The 21,553-nt window shown below is 52.7% G+C and overlaps 1 non-coding gene across 1 annotated transcript; it reads right to left on the bottom strand.

The window, feature by feature from the left end:
• Positions 1-9,492: 9,492 nt before the first annotated feature.
• On the bottom strand, positions 9,493-9,564 carry TRNAG-UCC. The gene has a single exon. It is a non-coding gene; the product is annotated as a tRNA-Gly (tRNA).
• Between the last annotated feature and the right edge of the window lie 11,989 nt (positions 9,565-21,553).

Genomic DNA, 21,553 nt, shown 5'->3' on the forward strand with positions numbered 1-21,553 from the left:
ACGACTCCTTCCTGCCGGCTGCTCACCCCTGGATCCAGCCTCAGCTCCTGGGATCTTCCTGCTCCAAAGGCTCCAGAGGCCTGGGGTGGGGAGGGCGTCACTGCACCGTCTGACACACAAGGGAGGTTTCTGGAATTGAAGGAAGGAGCAGAAAATGGAGAGGAAAGAAACAGAGAGAAAACGCCTCGTCTCTCCCCTCCCCCTCCCAGCAAGAAATGTTACCAAGGACCCACGTTAGGGGAAATGGTGCCCTGGGCAAAACTTGTACTTTGGCACTTCCCCATCGCCCCTGGACGATCCCCCTGACCCTTTACCCCCAGCTCCTGCACTCCCGACCCTTGCACCTCCCCCACCCCTAACTCTGCCCCCTCCTGTGCCCTAGCCCCTACGCTGTGTCCCCTTTGCCCTTAACTCCTGCACTCCCCTCCTGTGCCACCAGCCACTGCCCCTCTCCGGCACCCCCTTCACCCCGAACCCCTGCACCTCCTGTGCCCCCAGCCACTGCCCTTCTCCTGCCCACCTTCACCCCTAACCCTCTTCACCCCTCCTGTGCCCCCACCCACTGCCCCTCTCCTGCCCCCTTCACCCCTAACCTCTGCACCCTCCTGTGCCACCAGCCACTGCCCCTCTCCTGCCCCCTTCACCCCTAACCCTCTGCACCCCTTCTGTGCCACCAGCCACTGCCCCTCACCTGCACCCCTTCACCCCAACCCCTGTGCCCCAGCCACTGCCCCTCTCCTGCCCCCTTCACCCCTAACGCCTGCACCCCTCCTGCGCCCCCAGCCACTGCCCCTCCTGCACCCCTTCACCCCTAACCCCTGCGCCTCCTGTGCCACCAGCTACTGCCCCTCTCCTGCACCCCTTCACCCCAACCCCTGCACCCTCCTGTGCTACCAGCCACTGCCCTCTCCTGCACCCCTTCACCCCTAACCCCTGCACCCTCCTGTGCCCCAGCCACTGCCCTTCTTCCCCTACCCCCTAATCCCTGCACCCCGTCCTGTGCTACCAGCCACTGCCCCTCCCCTGCACCCCCTTCACCCCAAACCCCTGCGCCTCCTGTGCCACCAGCCACTGCCCCTCTCCTGCCACCTTCACCCCTAACCCTTGTGCCCCCTCCTGTGCCCCCAGCCACTGCCCTCTTCTGAACCCCTTCACCCTAACTCCTGCGCCCCTCCTGTGCCCCCAGCCACTGCCCCTCTCCTGCACCCCTTCACCCCTAACTCCTGCGCCTCCTGTGCCCCAGCCACTGCCCCTCTCCTTGCACCCCTTCACCCCTAACCCCTGCGCCCTCCTGTGCCCCCAGCCACTGCTCCTCTCCTGCACCCCTTCACCCCTAACCCCTGCACCCTCCTGTGCCCCAGCCACTGCTCCTCTCCTGCACCCCTTCACCCCTAACCCCTGTGCCCCCTCCTGTGCCACCAGCCACTGTCCCTCTCCTGCACCCCTTCACCCCTAACCCCTGCACCTCCTGTACCACCAGCCACTGCCCCTCTCCTGTACCCCTTCACCCGAACCCCTGCACCCTTCCTGTGCCCCAGCCACTGCCCCTCTCCTGCCCCTTCACTCCTAACCCCTGCACCCCGCCTGTGCCACCAGCCACTGCCCTCTCCTGCACCCCTTCACCCCAACCCCTGTGCCCCCTCCTGTGCCCCCAGCCACTGTCCATCTCCTGCACCCCTTCACCCCAACCCCTGCACCCCTCCTGTACCACCAGCCACTGCCCCTCTCCTGCACCCCTTCACCCCTAACCCCTGCACCCCCTCCTGTGCCCCCAGCCACTGCCCCTCTCCTGCACCCGCTTCACCCAAACCCTGCACCCCCTCCTGTGCCCCCAGCCACTGCTCCTCTCCTGCACCCCCTTCACCCCAACCCCTATGCCCTCCAGTGCCACCAGCCACTGCCCCTCTCCTGCACCCCTTCACCCCAACCCCTGTGCCCCCTCCTGTGCCCCCAGCCACTGCCCCTCTCCTGCACCCCCTTCACCACTAACCCCTGCGCCCCTCCTGTGCCCCCAGCCACTGCCCCTCCTGCACCCCATTCACCTCTAACCCCTGCACCCCCTCCAGTGCCACCAGCCACTGCCCCTCTCCTGCACCCCCGGCACCCCAAGCCCTGCACCCCCTCTTGTGCTACCAGCCACTGCCCCTCTCCTGCACCCCTTCACCTCTAACCCCTGCACCCCTCCTGTGCCCCCAACCACTGCCCCTCTCCTGCACCCCTTCACTCTAACCCCTGCGCCCCTCCTGTACCACCAGCCAATGCCCCTCTCCTGCACCCCTTCACCCCTAACCCCTGCGCCCCTCCTGTGCCACCAGCCACTGCCCCTCTCCTGCACCCCTTCACCCCTAACTCCTGCTCCTCCTGTGCCACCAGCCACTGCCCCTCTCCTGCACCCCTTCACCCTAACCCCTGTGCCTCCTCCTGTGCCACCAGCCACTGCCCTCCTGCACCACCTTCACCCCTAACCCCTGCACCCTCCTGTGCCCCCAGCCACTGCCCCTCTCCTGCCCCCTTCACCCCAAACCCTGCACCCCGCCTGTGCCACCAGCCACTGCCCTCTCCTGCACCCCTTCACCCCAACCCCTGTGCCCCCAGCCACTGCCCATCTCCTGCACCCCTTCACCCCCAACCCCTGCACCCCTCCTGTACCACCAGCCACTGCCCCTCTCCTGCACCCCTTCACCCCTAACCCCTGCACCCTCCTGTGCCACCAGTCACTGCCCCTCTCCTGCACCCCTTCACCCCAACCCCTGCACCCTCCTGTGTCACCAGCCACTGCCCCTCTCCTGTTCACCCCAACCCCTGCGCCCCCTCCTGTGCCACCAGCCACTGCCCCTCTCCTGCACCCCAACCCCTGCACCCCCTCCTGTGCCACCAGCCACTGCCCCTCTCCTGCCCCCCTTCACCCCAACCCCTGCCCCCCCTCCTGTGCCCCCAGCCACTGCATCCAGGTCACTTTCCTCAGCTGGGCTGCGTCAGGGGAGGGCAGAGAGCAGCAGCTTCTGATGCTCCCCTCACAGCCCAGCCCAGGTGGGGAAAGTGACCAGGACGCAGGGAGCACATAGTGCTGCTCCTCGCTTCCCCCAGCCTCTATGGGGCCACGGAGGAGCATTGGGGCAGGGAAGAGCAGTGAGCACCTTTGCACGGCCACACGGTGCCCTTTGACCCCCTGGAGCCCTGGGCGGCTGCCGAGGGCCCCACCCCTAAGGCCGGCCAGGCTCCCCAGCACGAACAGCAGAGACACACAGAGACTGGCCACACACTCTGCCCAGCCATTGCCATTGCAGGAGAGAAGGTGTCAATGGAATCGAATGCCCTGGCTCAGACAAGAGACACAGGGAGGTTTTGCTGTTCATGGATCCATGCAAAGGAAATTGTGTCTCTGTGTGAAAATAGGGAGGGAAATGAAACACCCACCTGGTGGTGCCCAAGGCGGAAGGGACCCGTATCGGATTAGAACAGGACATGTTCTCAAGCAGCATGTTTCTCACTCTGCCCATCTGTCAGGTTTGATGATTATCGATGGAAATATTTTGCCATTGGGTCGTGTGTTTACACAGAAATTGACATTTACCAACAAACACGTAATTCTCCCAGTCCTGCCTAGCCTGCGGGGGGGTGGAGTGTAGAAGGACAGAGTCACTCTGCCCATTGCCCATGCCAGGCCTGGGCTCTCCATGCTGCCCACTTCCCACAACACTGGGATCCTGCCCTGACCTCCCCTCAGACCTCTGCCCCCCACCCCCACTGCTGGGCTCCCCTCCCCACACTGTCCAACTCCCCTGCTTCCAGGATCCCTCCCCACTGCCCTCCTCCCCGCTGAGCAAAAACTCGACATTATTCCAGGGCCGCCCACAGGATTCAGGGGGCCTGGGGCAAAGCAATTTCGGGGGCCCCTTCCAGACAAAAAAGTTGCAATGCTGTAGAATACTGGATTCTCGTGGGCAGCGGCGTAGCCAGGTTCTCACATGAGGGGAAGTGAACTCATAAAAAAAGGCACCACCCAACATATCAAATTACTAATTACATCCGCTCCCTCCCACTTCCTGCTCCCTTCAGAACCCCCAACACCCCCCCACTCCTTGTCCCCTGACTGCCCCCTCCTGGGACCCCGGCCCCTAACTGCCCCTCTAGAACCCTACCTGTCCTCTGTAATCTGATGTTTCCCTGTCTAGCCGGCTTGCTGCCTAGAACGAACGCTCCTTGAGTGGGGTGATCCCCAGGGAGTAGCTCAAACCTCCAAAGTGCCTGGCCAGGGGCAGGACATTAGCCCAGCAAGGGAGGGGTGTGGCAGTGACATCACAAAGGCCTTTTGCAGGACCTCAGCCTATTGGTCCAAGGTGGTGGGGAGGTGGTGACCTCACAGAGAGATGCTGACATCAGCCAGGCAGGACAGGGGCGAGGGACCAGGGAAACCTCAGAGACCCCTGTGGCTTTGCTTCAGCAAGTCTCCTTCTCCAGGTCTCTCTTTGAGGACTGAGGGAGTATTTGGGTTCACGGACGTGAGCGCCAGGAGGAACCTCTTTTCAGTTTTCTCCTTCCCTTGTAGTGATTTTACTAGAAAGCAGCTGTCCCTTTTTAGAAGGTAAGAGCCTCCTCGAGGTCTGAAACCTGTTCAGTCTGATCCATCTGGTGACAGGTCACTTCTCTTCTCTATACCTCAGGCTCCTCCCCATCTGCCCAATGGGAACAGGGACAATTCTCGAACTCTGAGCAGTCGTGAGCCTGAGTGAGATAAGGGGCGATAAAGCCCTCTGTGAAGGAGAAAGGGGAGTTTCACGGTGTTTAACACCAAGGAATTCTAAAGTTTGCTAAAATGTCTAGTCTGCGGAAACAAGAAATGGTCGGGGCCAAACTTTTTAACCATTGCCTTTTCTAAAGCCCATTCAGGGGTGTGAGTCCCTGTCTTTTAGGTACCTGGGGTTCTTTGCCAGCAGGAGAGAAGAGGTTCCTGCCTCCATTTTTGTGGCCTTAACAAACCAGGTGTTGTGCCCCAGTTCTCATCTGAGATCCCTGAAAAAGAACATCTTCCCATCCATGAACAAGACAGGACCTATCTTTCAAAGGGGAACAAAGAGACCCCTGGGACGTGCAGACTAGCCAGCCTCACTTCCATAGCTGGAGAGATACTGCAATACATTCTTAAACAGTTTGTCAGCAGCACCTACAGGATAATTTGGTTCTTAGGACAAGTGAGCATGGATTTGTCAAGAACAAATCATCCCAAACCCAGCCTCTTTCCTTCTTTGGCAGGGTTCCGGGCCTAGTGGAGGTGGGTAAACAGTAGATGGGATCTATCTTGGGTTTACTAAGGCTTTTGACACAGTCCCGCAGGACATTCTCACAAGCAAACGAGGGAAATGCGGTCTAGATGCAATCAGTGTCATGTGGGTGCAGAGCTGGTTGAAAGCCCAGACTCCAAGGGCCCTTCTCCAGGTTTGGCTGCCCGACAGAGAGGGGGCACCTCGTGGGTCCGGCAGGGATCAGTCCGGGGTCCGGTACTATTCAATAGTTTCATGAATGATTTGGAAAATGGAGTGGAGAGCATGCTTCTAAAATGTGCAAATGACACCAGGCACTTTGGAGCTCAGGACTGGAATTCAAAACGCCCTTAACGAACTGGAGACTTGGTCTTCTTGATCCAAACCCCATGGCTGGGCCCCTCTCTCTAGACTGGGCTGAAGTGAAACCCCAGAGCCAAACACTCCTCCTCCTGGGCAGTGCGCTCTGACCTTGAATGGTCAGATGCTGCTTAGCGCTGTCAGAGCAGCTTTGGCTGGGGGATTCTCCCAGCACTTTCCAATAGCGGGAAGGTATAAAATCCCCATTTGCCTGCTGGGGACGGAGCCCTAGAGGGGGGAGCAACTTGCCCAAAGTCCCACCGGAAAAGGAAAACAACCAGCAGTGGAACCAATAGGGGTGTCAGGATCTTGGAGGCGCTGTCACCCCCACACTAGGGCGGTGTTATGCACCCTCTGCGGCTGGCCGAGTTTCTCCGTCCCTTGGCAATAAGACAGCCTAGAACCCCAACCAGGGTTATTCTATCTGCTACCCAAGATCCATAAACCTGGAAATCCTGGATGCCCCATCATCTCAGGCATTGGCACCCTGACAGCAGGATTGTCTGGCTATGTAGACGCTCCATCATCATTCCACACAAAGATGGACTACAAGCCATCAGGAACAGTATCCCCGATAATGTCACAGCTGAACTTTGTGACTTTGTCCTCACCCATAACTATTTCACATTTGGGGACAATGTGTACCTTCAAGTCAGCAGCACTGCTATGGGTACTCACATGGCCCCACAGTATGCCAACATTTTTATGGCTGACTTAGAACAACGCTTCCTCAGCTCTCGTCCCCTAATGCCCCTACTCTACTTGTGCTACACTGATGACATCTTCATCATCTGGTCCCATGGAAAAGAAAACCCTTGAGGAATTCCACCATGATTTCAACAATTTCCATCCCACCTACAACCTCTGCCTGGACCAATCCACACACAAGAGATCCACTTGCTGGACACTACTGTGCTAATCGATGGTCACATAAACACCACCCTATACCGGAAACATACTGAACGCTGTACTTACCTACATCTCCAGCTTTCACCCAGACCACATCACACAATCCATTGTCTACAGCCAAGCTCTAAGATACAACCGCATTTGCTCCAACCCCTCAGACAGAGACAAACACCTACAAGATCTCTATCGAGCGTTCTTACAACTACAGTAACCACCTGCTGAAGTGAAGAAGCAGATTGACAGAGCCAGAAGAGTACCCAGAAGTCACCTACTACAGGACAGGCCCAACAAAGAAAGTAACAGGACCCCACTAGCCGTCACCTTCAGCCCCCAACTAAAACCTCTCCAGTGCATCATCAAGGATCTACAACCCATCCTGAAGGACAATCCCTCACTCTCACAGATCTTGGGAGACAGGTCAGTCCTTGCTTACTGACAGCCACCCAACCTGAAGCAAATACTTACCAGCAACCACACAACAAAAACACTAACCCAGGAACCTATCCTTGCAACAAAGCCCATTGCCAACTCTCTCCCCATATCTGTTCAGGGGACACCATCATAGGACCTAATCACATCAGCCATGCCATCAGGGGCTCATTCACCTGCATATCTACCAATGTGATATGTGCCATCATGTGCCAGCAATGCCCTCTGCCATGTACATTGGCCAAACCAGAGAGTCTCTACATAAAAGAATAAATGGACACAAATCAGACATCAAGAATTATAACATTCAAACACAGCCAGAGAACACTTCAATCTCCCTGGTCACTCGATTACAGACCTAAAATTCGCAATATTACAACAAAAACCTTCAACAACAGACTCCACGAGAGATGCTGAATTGGAATTAATTTGCAAACTGGACACCATTAAATTAGGCTTGAATAAAGACTGGGAGTGGGTGGGTCATTACACAAAGTAAAACTATTTCCCCATGTTTATTTGTCCCCCTACTTGTTACTCACACCTTCTTGTCAACTGTTGGAAATGGGCCATCCTGATTATCACTACAAGTTTTTTTCTCCTGCTGATAATAGCTCACCTTAACTGCTCACTCTCATTATAGTGTGGATGGCAACACCCATTTTTTTCATGTTCTCTGTGTATATATATATCTTCCTGCTGTATTTTCCACTGTACGCATCTGATTAAGTGGATTTTAGCCCATGAAAGCTTATGCTCAAATAAGTTTGTTAGTCTCTAAGGTGCCACAAGTACTCCTCTTATTTTTGCAGATAAATTGATGGAGGTGAAGTCCATTAATGGCTATTAGGCAGCCTGGGTAAGGAATGGTATCCCTAGCCTCTGTTTGTCAGAGGGTGGAGATGGATGGCAGGAGAGAGATCACTTGATCATTACCTGTTAGGTTCAGTCCCTCTGTGGCACCTGGCATTGGCCACTGTTGACTGATAGGATATGAGGTTGGATGGACCTTTGGTCTGACCCAGTCTGGCCATTCTTCTGTTCTTATGAAGGGAAGGGCAGAGCCTTGTAACAGAGTTTCTGTAGTGTAGTGGTTATCACATTTGCCTAACACGCAAAAGGTCCCTGGTTCAGAAACATGGTAGCTTAATTTTTCCCAGCTCCTAGTGGCCTGTCCCTGCTGTTGTAGGAGCAGCAGTGATTTCTATGCTCAATAGGTCTGTTATACTTCCCCCATTCCCATTTTTGTCTCCTCTGCCTCTCTGAATGCCTGTGAAGTGGCTTTCTCCCTCCCCCTCCCGCTCCCTCCTGCCATGCTTGTGGGATGAAGGGGCTGGTTGAACAGCTGGAAGATCAGAAGAGCTGCTAGATAGACAAGGTGTCTGGGACTCTCATTAGGCAGCGATCACACACCCAGAGCATGGACACTGCATGGACACTGGCTGAGGTGGAGTGTGACCCACCAGATGCAGCCAAGTCATCTCCAGTCGCAGGCCATGAGGAGCAGGTCCTTAAAACGGGAAGGGGCCCTGTGCTCAGGAGTCACTCACAAGCTTGTACCTCCAGTGAACGCCCTTTGCCCCGACTGTCTGGCCAGTGGTTCGCTGCGTTGCAGTTCATTGTGCCTCAGGAAGACTTACCTTCATCGCACCGTCCATCGCGGTGCTGGGAGACACTTACCTGGCAGAATCCTGTGCCTGCCTCTTGTCTTCCCAGGGGTGGCTACTTGCAGCCCAGGAGAAGAAGGATGGTTCTGGTGAAAGGAAGACAAGCAAAGCACTGGGAGGAAATTTGGGTGTGGGCTCTGCGCTGGGGGTGGGTGGGTGGTACAGCTCCCAAACTGACCGGTACACACAACCCTCTGGCAGCAGCTCCTAGATGAGTGGGGCCAGGGGATCTCCATGTGCTGCTGTCTGCTGGCGCTGCCCCCAGAGCTCCCATTGGCTACAGTTCCTGGCCAATGGGAGCTGCAGAGTTGGTGCTCGGGGCAGGGGCAGCACGTGGAGACACTCCCCCCACCCCAGGGGATGCTGGGACATGCCAGCCACTTCTGGGAGCGGCACGGAGGGGCGGATGTAGAGTGGGCAGGGAGCCACCTTAGTGCTGCTGGCACATCTCTGCACACCCGTTGTGGGGGGAGGGGAGCAGAGGGCCTCCATGTGCTGCCTGGGGTAGGGGCAGTGCACAGAGCTGCCTCCCCTCCCGGGTCTATTCCAGGAGTGGGTGGGTGGGGTCTTTTGGCCTGCAAGGTGCAGCAGGTCAGACTAGATGATCACACTGGTCCCTTCTGACCTTAAAGGCTCTGAGTCTAAAAGGGAGAGGGAAGTAAAGAAATTTTAAAAAATAAATAAACCAAGCATTGTAATACCAGGATGACTCCAACTGCTCATTATATAGTCCCACCCCTTTCTTCCTCCACTGGGTGTTTAATGACCTGTTGGGATTTGGGACACTGATTCTCTCATTCCATTGATAAACTGATACAACATGACTGAAATTAAACCAATTCCCAGTGGAGAAATCATCATATCATTGCATTAGCTGGGAATTGAACCCACGTCAATTGCTTGGAAGGCAGCTATGCTCACCACTATACCACCAACGCATCTGGTGAAAGTCTCTGATTTTTCACACTTGGTGATTGGTCACCTTACTTCTCAGCATGAGGCGAATGTCTCTGTGGTCTCTGCCATTCATCGTGGGGAGTTTCCCCACTGATAACAGTTCTTGCTGGGTTGGGGATGGGAGACAGAAGAGGCGTTTATTCTGTTTCATTCCTCTCCATTTTCTGTTCCTCCCCTTCCCTTCCAGGGTCCTCCCTTCCATTTCAGACTGTGCAGTGACACCCTCCCCGCACCCAGGACTCTCGAGCCTCTGGAGCAGCACGATCCCATGAGATCCTCAGTGACCAAGGGTCTTTTCCAACTTCCAGGAGACCCAGCTTGAATCTAAAGGAAGCTCTGTTCCTTCCTGGGGATCCTCTCTCCCTTCATGGAGATCAAGAGCATGAAGCCTCTCTGCCTTGCCTCCTGGGTCTGAATTAATGTCCCATTTCCCACTATGTGCTCGAAAGAAACAAATGTTTCTAACCCAGGTGAGTGGAGTTAATTCAGCTGGAATCCTTCACCCACATTCCTTAGGAGATACGGACTCTCTGTGACACAGACTGACTGAGGTTCATCTCTGCGTGTCCCCAATGGGGAAGGAAAGACACTGAGGGCGAAGGAAGAAGATGGACAGAAGGAGTCAAATGGGGCTAGACCAGAATAGGACATTTTCTGCCTGTTAAAATGTACTAGACTCTAATTGCTTAAAACAAAACAAAACCCACCAGCTTCTGTTTGAACCATCAGCTTTTCACAGAGCAGCCAAAGTGGTGAAGCACAGACACACATAACCACCGACAGCCCAAGTTTGTCTAAGAAGCACCTATAGTGGCTCATGCAGGGGGAAATACAGCTGTGGGTGTGAGTTCAGGCCTCACCCAGAGCATTGGTTTTCATTAGCCACGGAGCTTCCCCCACTTGCTTTGCCCAATTCACATGGAAAGTGCCATAGGAGGGTGATGAGAGTAAATTCTAAACTCTGAAATGCGGAGGTTGGCCCAGAGATTGGGATAAGGGGTTTGAAGAGAAAAAGCTCTAAGAGTATAAAACCAGACAGTCTCCAGGGGCAGGTACGGTACAACGCCTCAACAGAGAGCCATTTGGGGTGGTTCACTTCCTCTGTTCAATGTCCTGAGAGGTATTTGAAGATGAAGATAACGCCATGGCTAACAGGTGACTGGCATGTCCTGGGTTAAAGAAAGGGACCTGGGTTAATAGTCTGAAGATTTGCGTTACCGTCACTGTCTGACCCCCCTTCAGGGAGCAGGTGTGTACGTTGCTGGGTGGAACGCACAGACTCCTGCAGAGCAGGGGCAGCTGTTTCCATGGCAGAGAGCCTGGCACTTAGGAGACTTTCTACACTTGCTGTTTTGAAGCAATTCAGTAAAATAACAGAGGAGCTACAATGTCTGGTCCAAAATTTCAGCCCCCCTGGTGCAAAAACGCTATTTTAGGATCTACATCGGAGGCTCCCGGCACTAGGACACCTGACCAGAGAGTACAGTGGGGGCGTAACAGCTGCTGACTCTGAGGGTCCCGGGCTAAATCCACTTGCAGGGGGAAGTGTTTTGATTTATTTGATGGATAATGAGCACCAGCTACCAGGGGAGAAGCCCTGAGAGTCGCTGCCACTCCAGCTGCTGCTAGGGCAGGGGGGAGCCCCAGGGGGCCAGCTACTGCTCTGGCCACCCCAGAAGTGCTGCCAGAGGCCACCAAGCTGTGGCTGCTCCTGCTGCCCTCGGGACCACTGGTCAAGTGGTCCCCAGGGCCAGCCGCATTGGCCGCTGCTTGGGCGGTCCCTGGAGCCAGTTGATTGAGTTGCCCTGGAGTCAGCCACTGTGCCCACTGCAGAAGTCACAGAGGTTGCAGGAAATCACAGAATCCGTCACTTCCACCACCTCAGTGATAGACACGGAGACAAACCGTTCCCTGCTGTGACTGCAGTTCCTGGAAGGAAAGAGAAGAATAGAAAGTGACGAGAGAAGGAAAGAGAGAGACTCCCTGTCACCTCTCTCCCTGCTGCCTCCCCCTTGTATTCTGTAACCCCATCTCACTGGGTTCCCGGTGCTGGTGCCATGGGGGTGACACTAGAGTTCTGGGGATTTGGGGGGAGGGGAAGGGGGCTCTTCACTTCTCAGCATTTCACACAAATTTGTCTTTGGGCTGAAATTTCTCCTGTTAGGCCCCTGTCAGAGCTGTACCCCACCCTGTTTGCGGGGGGGGGGGGGGGAGAGGGGAGATGTAAATTGCAGAGCAGGCAGAGAAGTCACCCATAAAGGGTCATATTGATCTGGTGACTGGTTCTGACTGGGGTCACACGTCCTCTGACACAGGCTCATGTGCAGAACATGGGAGCTCTGGCTTGTCCTAAATGCTGTAGAGTGTGAGTTCCTGGGAAAGGGCAGGGGAGAGGGAGCAAGAGGAGAAAGGCAGAGACATTGGAGACGAGGAATTGGGGGGAGAAGAAGGAGAGAACAGAGAGACAGTAAATGATTGAAGCAGAACAGGTGTCCCAACTCCATCTTGCTCATCATAGGTGTTCAGAGAGACAGGTAGTTGTGGGTTTTCCAGTGTCAAGTATGAACTTTGATTCTAACAATGTGCATTGAAATATCAAGGGGATCTCCACATACCTGATCTCTTCCCTCTCCCCTTTTTTAGTATTAATTTTTATTTTGACGTTTTTGGCTTAACCGTGATCGTCTCTTTCCCCACCTGTATTGCAATTTGGGGGTTATGTTTATTGTGCCTCCCTGTTGTTCATGTCATTATAATTATAACAGCAAAGGAATCTGCAGGAGCAAAAACTGACTCAAAACTTCATTTCCCCATCATGCCGGAACATCCTACAAACAGCTCACACAGCTGGAATCATAACACGCAAGGCCAGGGGAGGGGAGATGCAGGTTTCCAAGGGTTCTGTCTTTCTCAGATGACACATTCCAGCCTCTTGTGTGCCTCCATCCTGCATGACCTGCTGGACTTTGACACATTTATTGTCTCATTCTATAGATAATGTGATTGTAACACAATGTGAGTGAAATTAAACCACTTCCAGATAAGGAAACAACAGAAGAGAAAATCCATTATTGCATTGACTGGGAATCAAACCCAGATGAATTGCTTGGAAAACACCTACACACACCACTATACCACCAATGCATCTGGCAGGAGTAGCTTTCCTGCAGGCTCTGTGCGCTGGCAAAGGGGGTGACACATGACCATGAAGTTAATGAACAGAGTGGATGGGCTGGAAGCTGCCTGACAGCTGGGAGCAGAGTTAGGATCCCAGAGTGACTGAAAGGGGGCAATGGTGAAAACAGATCTCACTGGGAGCTGGCCCCACACCTGCCCCGCCCCAGGAGAGGGGAACTGAAGCTCAACTTCAATCACAGAAAAATCTTCCCTGAGAAGGAAGGGGACAGCTTGTTTTAAAGACCAGGTTTGTGTTTGTTTCTGGTACATATGGAGGGGCTGGGTAGTGCTGATTCCAGCCCCCAGACTCTGGGAGGATAAGGAACAAATTCAGGCTGCCAGTGACCTGCAGGAGGGAGATGATCTTTTGACAGTGAGGGACGCCTCGTCCTAAAGGCCTTTGTCTGCCCCCTTCCAGTGACTGTTTGGCACAGGAATGCAGCCCCCACTCCTGGGTCTCTCCTGGGGAAATAATGTTTCTGTGCAAAACACCAAAGCTTTTAACAGAAAAGAAAAGGAAATGGCCACACGATGGGATTAGGACATAAGGAATGAAACACAAGATCCTTCTCCCATGTGCATTGATTTTAACCTTGTTGGTGGTGGTTTTGTATCCATGTTGGCCCCAGGGGTCCTCTGGGGTGCTGGGCATTGGCCACTTTCGGGAGAGTGGGCTAGATGAACTGGTCTGACTCAGTGTGGCTGTTCTTATGTTCTAACTGCTGGTTATGGAAGAGACGAACTTCCAGGCTACACAGAACTGAAGAAGGGTGCTGGGTTAGCTCCACAGCTTGTCTCTTTCACCAACAGAAGTTGGTCCTCTGCAAGCTCTTACCCTCACCCGCCTTGTCTCTCTTGGACTCTGAAAAGTGTTTTCTCTCCACTCCCTTTGGAGAGAAGTTAAGTTTTCCCTTTGGGCAACTATCAGGCTGAAGCAATTGTATTGACTGTGACACTAGAATTGAAGATTTAATATTATAAATAAATGAGTCTAAACCTGAGGTTCTGGTTTTCACATTGGTTTTTCTAACTCCGTTCCCAATTCTCTTCTAGAAAGGCCTCCAGGACGCCTGCCCAGCCCAGCAAAAGTGGCCAGGAGAAAGCCCACACTGCTGCTCTTTCAGGTACTTGAAGGCTGCTATCAAACCCCCCTCACTCCGTCAGTCCCCAGTCTGTGGCAGTGCATAGGATTCTTCCGTCCTACGTGCAGGACTCTGCACTTCTCCTTGTTGAACCTCCTCAGATTTCTTTTGGCCCAATCCTCCAATTTGTCTAGGTCACTCTGGACCCAAACCCTGTCCTCCAGCGCTTGGATTCTTTACATGCTTTCACAGAGCGAAGAGCACATGTTCCATGATTTCATAGGGCAGAGTTTTGTGCTATCGGGAGCTTTCCCTGTGTGAATTTGACAGGTGGATCAACATAGAGACACATTGTGACCCTTCTCAGGGTGCTGAGGACTGTAAGTCGCCTTGTTGCCACCTGCCACAAGGAAGAGGGAGTTTTGCATTTGGCAGCTGGATGTTAGTGACCAAACTCACCAGCCTGCTGGAACTCAAGCACCCTCCTCTGAGCTACAGCAGCCACCTTAACCCTTGAGTTCCTTCAATGTGTCCCCCTCTGGGGTCCAGCCCGGATCACCAGATACTCGATGAAATCCCAGATCCTCTCTTCCCCAAGTATCCCAGGTTACTAGTTTTACTGTGGACCATTGCTACTGTATTTCACACAGCACCTGAGTACAGTTATCAAACAAGCAAAAAATTTATTTAACAATGGATAGAGATTTAAACAAACAAACGTGAGTGATGGAAACCAACTGTTACCAACTAAACAAAGGCAGAAAATGATAGAATAGAAAGGCCAGCACAAAAAACAGAGAGAGGAACAATAAGATACTAAAAGGACAATGGTTGGAACTCTCCATTTCTCTCAGTTTCTGGACTGATGGGTAGTAGAGCTGTAGCAACAGTTGAGGAACCAGGGTAAATTAAATCTAAGGTTTGAACTGCTAGTGAAGCATTTTCCACACTCACAGCATTCCTAGGGGCTCTCTCCTCCGTGGATTGTTTGATGCCTAATAAGGTGCGAACTGCGATTGAAGGTTTTCCCGCACTCAGTGCATTCATAGGGCCTCTCCCCTGTGTGGATTCTCTGATGTACAGAAAGGGCTGAGCTGTGAGAGAAGGTTTTCCACACTCCTGCATGTATTTTTCCCTTTCGCCTGAGGATATCCTGCTGTGTTGTGGTTTCCATGAGGATCTTCTGAGTTCCCCAAGAAGAAATAAATTTATCCACTTTCTTCCCTGGCTGGTTTCCTTGATCTGTTTTTGGTCTGTGCTGAATCTCCCAGGATTTTCCCTGCTCATGACTCCTGGACACATTCCTTTTCGATCTTTGCGATAATGCTCTGTTTTTACCCACTGGCTCAACAGTTCCAGGCTGAGAATTCTGCTCCTCTTTCTCACATGCCTTTGCATCACCTGCTGTGATAGAGACAGAAACCTCAGACAGGGATGGAAAGGGGAAGACCAAACAAAAACAAGTGCTGAAGACAGGTCAAATAAAAATCAGGAGCTGAACTCCCCCAAACTCTTCCCCCAAATAGGAGAGAGGAGGGGGATGAATTCAGCCTTCACATCCCATCCAAATACGCAGGGGGAAGGGAGGAAGCTACTGCCTGGTGTCTGCTAGGATCTATAGGAAGCCATGAACTATATTTACCCTGAGGATATGACCCCTGCAAGTGACAATAATGAACTGAGAGACCTCCCCAAGGGCTTTGTTGGGCATTCCAGATGTTTCCTTCAGGCACTTACAGATTCTGAGGTGGTTTAATGTTTCCTCACCTGTGCAGGGAGATTTCAGGATCTCTCTTTCCTTTGAACCCTGGAGGTCTGGGACCCATGGCTCTTCCCCTTGTTCCAGCTGGGAGATAATATCACGCTGGAAAACTAGAAACCCTGCTCAGATGAAAGAAAACAAAGGAGTTCAGTTGATTTCATAAGACTTGGTCATAAAAAAAACATTCTATTAATTTAACTTCAGTGCTTAGTGTGACCTGGTGGGCCAGGGGCAGTTCTCACTGAAAATGCCAAGATCAGGGCAGGCTGAAAAAGGGAGAGCAGATGCTCCCAAAACTGCTGGTTAACACTGAAGTTAAACTCACCGACCAGTCACCAACTGTGCTTCTGATCACCCACGCGGGTAATCGAGAAGCTGAAAAAAGAAATCACGCAGCCCCCTTTATTGCATCCCTGTTCTCTGACTCCTAATCAGCACCTAGGCCCAGTACAGTGAGAGGTTATTTAAAAACTCTGCTCACATAAACAAAGTGTTCCTCTGACCCCAAAGGGTCAGCCACATCACCAGGTCATTATAGGTTTGGATATTACCCAAAATTCCATCCTTCCAGCCAATCCTTTAGCATCTAAACTAAAGGTTTAAAGGAAAGAAAGACAGAAAGAAGTTAAATGGGAACGCAGTCAGATACATTCCAAAATGGATATATCAGGTTCTTAGCAGTATTGGTGAGTTGCTGGCTTGAAAGTCCGTCTGGAACACATCCACAGCTTGGATGGGTCATTCAGTCCTTTGTTCAAGGCTTCAGTTTGTAGAGAAGTTGCTCCAGAGGTAGGAAGGGGGATTGAAGACAAAATGGAGATGATGCAGCTGCCCTTTACATTCCTTTTGCCATGTGTCCTGTACTTCCTGTGTCCCAAACACAAACTTCAAAGCACGTGGCATGGAAAAGCCTTGGAGTTCTCATTACACAGGCATACCCGGCATGTCTTGCTGACTCAATAGGTGTATCCCTTGGTCCTTTCCATGGGCTCATTGTACAGCTGATGATCGTCAATGGGCCATCAAACAGGCTAGGCAGTGTTGATGCCAATATGTCTGGGGGTGTCACCCAGAAACACTGCACAAGTCTGGAAATACAGATATACCCTACATATCTATAACTCACAATACAAAGGTGATACAAACATAGAAACAATATTATCATACTTGGCAAATCATAACATTTTTACTGACACCTTACATGGCATATCGAGCACGATTCATTGCAATTTTATCAGATTATATTATTATTTTATTATTAATACCAAAGTGTCTCACAATTCCATACAGTGTCACACTAGGTAAAACAGTGAATTCCCAGGACCAGTTCCCCAGGGCCTTGAAGATGCCGAACACTATGCTTATGAGGGATTGAAATACCCACATATCTGCTGGGAACACACACACAGACACTGTGTCAGTCTATACCCCTGTGTACACTCTTCTAGAAAATCATGATCAATTTTGTACACAGTATGGCTTGTGAGGTATCATTTGAAAACGCATAATCTACTGAATATTATCCTCCTGTTAAAATGTGTAGTAACACTGTATGTAAAGTTATGAGATTTTAGAGTATGATATTACTGAAAAAGTTACAATTCTGGGGAACACCCACAGACCAGTTCCTCAGAGACAGCAAGGCAAACAGCTGGTCAAACAGCCATTCTCCTGCAGGGGGAAGATGTGAAGAAGACATTTACATTCCATCACAGGGACCTCTTGAAGCTGTTGTGGAAAACGACCGCACAATTGATTTTGAATCAGCTCAGCCTGAGGCTCTTTTCTTGGTTAAAAGTGCGCAGGGGGCAACAGCTATTGGAATACTGTCCCCCTGAGCTAAAAATCACACAAGCCTTTTAAAGCTTAAAACCCCAAACAATGACACATACGTTGCACGTTAATTTCCTTATTTGGAATATATTGCAAAATATGATGCAGGTCAAAAGCAAGCTGAACAATCAGTTTCCCATATTCAGCCTTTCCTGTTATTGTTATTACACCTGGTGATATGGGAGCAAGACTCTGCATGTCTCAAGAAATGTCACTACCAACCTAGGCCATTTTCACATGCTGGGGTGCAATCCAGAGCAGTGAGGAGTTGTGTCATCTGTAATCCTGGGTGAGATTCAGTGTTCTGCTGCTGGAGATCCCCTGTCTGGATACTCCCAGCCAGCATTCAAGGATGCACCGAGAGGTTCAGAGACAGAGAGAGTGTCCTGGGGAAGCTGGGAACAGGAAGCATGGGCCGGTGGGGTTCAGTGGAGAAAGGGAACAGGAAGGGCAGGGATATCACTGAATGCAGGATCTCAGCAGTGCTAGATGTCAGGATAGCACATAGTGCAGCCCATTGGAAAACATAATCCCAACTATACATACAGAATGATGGGGTCTAAATTAGCTGTTTCCACTCAAGAGATGGATCTTGGAGTCACTGTGTATAGTTCTCTGAAAACATCCACTCAATGTGCAGCAGCAGTGAAAAAAAGCGAACAATGTTGGAAATAATTAAGAAAGGGATAGATACGACAGAAAATATCATATATCATATTTGTAAAAACAGCAAATGAATCCATGATAGACCCACATCTTGAATACTGCATGGAGATGTTGTCGCCCCATCTCAAAAAAAGATATATTGGAATTGGAAAAGGTTCAGAAAAGGGCAACAAAAATGATTAGGGGTATGGAACAGTTATGCCAGACCTAACCCCCAGTTTCACTTGAGCAAACAGGAGCTATTTGACACTGTGCGATACGGCTCCTGTGCTCTGTTCCCAAAGTGTTCTGCAGCAGGGGAGGGTTTGTGGCAGTGTGTGTGTGTCACTGGCATATTGGGGTGATGCTGAAACAGGACAGAGTAGAGGTGGCATTGTGGGGCTGGTGTGAACTTTATCTCTTCATTTCCCCTTCCAAGAACCGAGGGGACAGGAACCCTTACCCAGCGAGGTCACAGTCTCACAGTTCTCCTGCATGACATCCCAGTAGAGGGCTCTCTGAGTGGGGTCCAGCAAAGCCCACTCTTCCCTGGTGAAATGCACAGCCACCTCCTCGAAGGTCACCGGCCCCTGAAAGAGCAAGAGTCCAACACTCAGGATCTCTTTCCCCACTCACAGCCCCACTATTTGTGGCAGAGACGAGCCAATCAAATGGAAGCTCTGGGTGGATCGCAGTCAACAAAGTCCCACCCCCACCCCGCTCAGCGTATCCAGCAAATACCAGGGTGAGGGGACGAAGAGAGAGCCTCTTGTCTCTCCCAGCAGATCCATCACACACCTACTGGCCACCGACTGATACAGGAGATGGAGCCCCTAGCAGGGTCCAGGAAGAGCTCCCTGGTAGGAAGCCCAATAACCTCCTCCTTGTGAGGAGTGGGATATGAAGGGAGAGGCAGCTCCAATAAGCCTGACTCATGGGTGCCCCCTTCTTATCTCACAGCAGCCGCTGGTTAGTGAGCTCAGGCTTCAGTACTGGGAGTCTGGTCAGTTTGACTAGCTCCATGTAGGTGGGCTATTTTCTTTCTTCACAAATTAGGGCATTTCCGCCTCCCAACCTCCTGGGTCTGTTCCTAGAATCTAGGCCACTTATTAAATAACTCCCAGCAGGTTTGCCACACCCTGGCCTCCCCCTTTCCCCACGCTGTGAATTTCCTGCCCCGCTCCAACCTCCAAACCAGACTGTGCAAACCTTCCCATCTCCGGTGTATTTGCTGTCCCTCTCCTCCAGCAGGAACCCACCAGCAACCCCCCGATAATCTCTACCTGAGTTGGCTCCACTGCAGCCATTTCTCTTCCCTGTCCCACGCCAGGCTGGGATGACCTGGAGCAAAACATGGACGCCATTCTGCAGCCTGTCTGGGGGAGAAGGGCAGTTGTGGGCATTTCAGAACCGGTTTTAGTTAATTTCACATCAGAATTCCCCCAGGCCCTTTCCCTGCAGACAGACACCCTAGATCCTGCCATGCTGGGAAATGCTCAATCTGTTTATTACAATGTAGACCTGGCCCCTCCTGCCAGCTAAGCCCAGACACATTTTTAACCTCCCTTCTCCCTCTCCTCACCCCCTAACAAAGTCTCTGAACACAAGGCTAGAAAAGAGCAGAACCAAAGGAGTCACTGGGGGGGATTCCCTCGGACACTGACCCCATGGCAGCCACACCCCAGCAGGAGGAATATGGAGTCAGGAACTGGCTTTTCCTCTCTCTGATCCTTTGCTTGTTCACTGGAAAGTGGTTCTGCCCAGGGATGCAGCAATACATGTGTCTGGGTGGACTAGAGAGCTAGAAATCTCTCCCCGCTTATTTCTACTACTGCCCCTTTCAGTCTCTCCTTCCCCTGTCCTCTCTCCCTGCCCCTCTGGCTGGGAAAGTCCCATTCCTGGGGGCTTTGCTCTCCCATGGCTGGATTTTCTCCTGGCAATTGCTACTGGGAGGAGAAACGAGGAGGGGCTGTTTGTGCAGAGTCACTTTCTTGCCAGTCCCCAGCACTTTCCCTGAGGTCTGTCAGTTACCTGGAGACTCTGGCTCAGAATTTAGTATTAACAGGGCCCAGGGCTGCCCTAGGGGGCTAGGACCAGCTGGAGAAAGTCATTCCCTGGGCCAGACAGAGAAGCAGCTTGAATTCAGGTCACTTCCCAGCACAGAACCCCGCTGGGGGAGCAGCGGCTGCTAAGCCTGGTCTCCCAGATCACAATGAAGGCTGCAGCGTCTGACCCAGGAAGCTGAACCCCAGTATCCTGAGCAGAGAGGGACAGAGCATCTGAGCAGCTTCCCTCCTTTAGCTCTCTGGGGAGAGCAGCTAATGAGAGCCCCTCCTCCAAGGGAGAATTGCTGATCTCATTTGCCCCACTGTCCATCCGGAGTCACTCCTTGTCTTTCCATACAGTGACTCTGGATTAACAATTGTCTCAGTGAAACCAGAGTTCAGAAAGACTGAGTCCAGAATGCTGTGGAAGAGACCATTGTGCGGCAGTGCTGACCCCATTCCCACCCCCCTCATCCCCCAGATCCAGGACAAGGACTGGACAATCTAGGAGAATGGAACTGGAAGTTCCTGAGGTTTTCAAGAAGGGAGAAGAGCAAAAATCAGTGATTTCACCTCACAGTGTTTGATAAGTGGCTAGAAAGTTATCACAGTGACTGGGCCTGGCCAGGGAATGTCGGGCAGTGCTTGGAGCCAGGATTCTGGCATAAGCTAATCAGGGAGAAGAAGCGAGGTCAGGAGCAGCCCACAGGGCCTCAGCTCTCCCCGCCCAGATATTCCCTGGGACCCAGCCCCCAGAGTCCCTGGCCAGGGACCTCAGATACCCCTCAGAGCCCCACCGGCCAGACAACCCCCACCAGACCGTCACTGACAGGTTGGGAATCCCAAAGGGTTCCCCCCACGAAGAGACCCCAACAGCCAGAGACCCCCCAAAAGGGACCCCCACTGGGAACTCAGTCCGTCACTGCCTGCCTAGGAGCCCCCCCCCCCCCGCCCTCCAGCAGGATCTGCCCTGCCCTTTGCCTGGCACCCCCTCCTCCCCCCTGCGGGATCCCCTGGTGCTTTACAGGGGCACCCCCTGGCCTAGCACCGGGGATTCTCCCACACACACTCTGTGCACTGGGCATGGCAGCGATCCCAGGAGTCTGCGGGGGAAGCCCAGACAGAGCCCCTGGCACAGCACCAGGCTCCCTCTAACCCCCTGTCCCGCCTCCCCAAGAGACGCCCACCCCGGCTGTTCTGCAGCCACCAGGCCCCCAGCGATACCCACCTCCAGGACCCACAGTCTCAGGGCTGAGCACATCACACCCACCCCCTGAAACCCCAAATCTCCAGAACCCACCAACCTCACTAGGGTACCCCCTGCCCAGCCACCCAGAGGCCTCCTCCCACCACAATCCCCCTTCAGCTGCTATCTCCCCCCCCCAGCCCCACCCCCACCCAGCAACACTGTTACCTCACAGTGCCT

This window comes from Mauremys reevesii, linkage group 14 (assembly GCF_016161935.1).
Source record: "Mauremys reevesii isolate NIE-2019 linkage group 14, ASM1616193v1, whole genome shotgun sequence".
NCBI lineage: Eukaryota > Metazoa > Chordata > Testudines > Geoemydidae > Mauremys > Mauremys reevesii.